Consider the following 2446-nt stretch of genomic DNA (forward strand, 5'->3'; position numbering starts at 1 on the left):
ATATACAGGGTGCAGTGAATAAACTGTCATCTAAATTACGCAAAAATGAAAATAACACTGACATCTCATTTTAACAGATATATTTACCAGAATTACATAAAAGTATCTTGAAATACCAAACAGTAAATTTATTCAATAAAATCACCATTGGCTTCAACCACAGCCTCCAGATGACTTTGGAATCTCCTGTGACTCTTCTGGATGGTCTCCTTGTCTAAGTTGGTGAATGCTGCCCATAATCCTTGCCTTCAGCTTATCTTTGATATTACAAGGAGTTTTGTTGATCTCTCACACTACTGTGCCCCACACATAATAATCAAAGGGCTTGCTGTCTGGGGAGTTAGGTGGCCAGATGTTAGGGGTGGTGTGGTCGCAGAAATTGTCTGACACCCATGACTGGGTTCTTCTGCTTGTGTGGAAGGTGCAGAGTCCTGTTGCCAGACATAGGGTCTTCCAGCAGCCACCTTCTTGACCCAGGGTAGCACTACCTCTTCCAGGCACTTGATGTAGGCCTGTGTTGAGTATGAGGTCATGTGGGATGATGAATGGAGGCATAACATCACCATCACTAGTGATCATGCCAAACATCATGATGCTGACTGGATGTTTGATTTTTATCACTGTCGGTACATGTCTGCAGATTGCACTGTCCTCAGATTGACACCCAAACACTCTGAAATGTTCATACTGGTGCTTCCAGCATGAATGCCAAGCAGTACAGCTTGTTGTTTCTAAATTTCTGACAGTGAATTGCATCATGGTGCTTTTTTTTCTCAAAGACGGTGCCCAACTGACCCTACTATAGCGTGTAGTTGATAAAATCAAAAACAAACTATGCACATGTGCGAAATTAAAACTATAAGATGGTGACAATTTACTCATCACACCCTGTATATATACATTTATCGCATATATAGAAACACACATAGCTGAATATGTGTGTGTGTGTTATGTACAAAAGCAAAAGAACTTAAATAGATATAAGTATCACAAAGCCTGATTGTGGGTGAATTAAGAATGTAAGCACATTCTATGCTGTTAATATATAGAGAAAAGAGGGAGGCAGATGCCTATCGAATTAGATTCATTCTATGAGCCTACTAAACTTTAGGGTATACAGAACTGAGTCAAACTGTTATTAAATAATATATGTAACTCCTGTCAAATGTGTTGTGTGCTACTTTCTTCCATTTATATATATATATTTATGTATGTATACATATTTGAGGTTGGAATGAAAGTCTGGATATGTTTTTGACATCATCTCTTTGAGGGTCACCTTCTCCATATTTATAGTAAAATAAATATTAATTTTTACAATCTAATGGTTTTTTTCGTCTTTCTTTGCAAACTATTTTATACTATAGTGGTTAAATTCATATTGATCTTATTCTTGTAAAATGAGATTAGATCAGACCCATATCAGACGCTACATGCTTTGTAAATTCAAAAGGGTCTCTTCAGCAATGGAAACAGCATGATATATTTGTTCTGTCTAAGGAAACAAAGTTTTAACTGTCCAGACATGCCAATGATGGTTTGACTAGTTTCACTTGAGAAATGTTTTTTTTGCAGATTCCCCTTAATTTGGATGGCAAAGTTCTGTCAATACTGAGCTTCTGAAAACCATAGTTGAAGGAAATCTAAAGCAAACTACATGAGAACTAGCAACACAGTGCAGTTCAAATCACATGTTGATAAAAATAAACACCTTTATGAAGTAGAAAAAATGTCTAAACCTGGTCAGTGGGGACCTCATCATCTGACTGCTTTTCAGCTTAATCAAAGAGTTGCCCTCTGCTTATCATTGATGAACTATTCAACATTTCCTGGGTAGATTCATTATAAGTAATGATAAGTAGTTTCTCTATACTCATATCTGATGAAAATGACAGAACAGAGGTTAGCACCCAATGGAAAAGGAGAAACCATCTCCAAACCAGGGCTACACCTGAAAAAAAGTTATGCACTTTCTTTGGTGGGGATATGAAGGGTGTTGTTTACTATGAAGTGTTATGCCAAAATGAAACGGTCAATGCAGTGAAATATTGTCATTGATTGCTTTAGATTTTCCTCAATTATGGTCGTTCAAATCAAGGGGAATCTGAACAAGAAAAAATTTCCCAAGTGAAAGAGGTCAAGCCATCATTGCCATGTTTGGATAATTAAAACTTCATTTCCATAGACAAAACAAATATTTTTTGCTGCTTCCATTGCTGAAGAGTCCCCTTTGAATTTGTAGAGCAAACAGAGTCTGATATGGATCTGAACTAATCTCATTGCTCACCATTTGTATACCATAAAAGGTTGTTGCTCTTACACAATAATGCAAGACCAGATATTGCCCAAATTACTCATGGAAAGTCATAGTACTAAATATAAATACAAGAGCTTTGTCTCATCCTCCTTGCTCTCCTTGCCTTTCTCCCTCTGACTATTATCTTTT

The sequence above is a fragment of the Octopus bimaculoides genome, chromosome 11, assembly GCF_001194135.2.
Source record: "Octopus bimaculoides isolate UCB-OBI-ISO-001 chromosome 11, ASM119413v2, whole genome shotgun sequence".
NCBI lineage: Eukaryota > Metazoa > Mollusca > Cephalopoda > Octopoda > Octopodidae > Octopus > Octopus bimaculoides.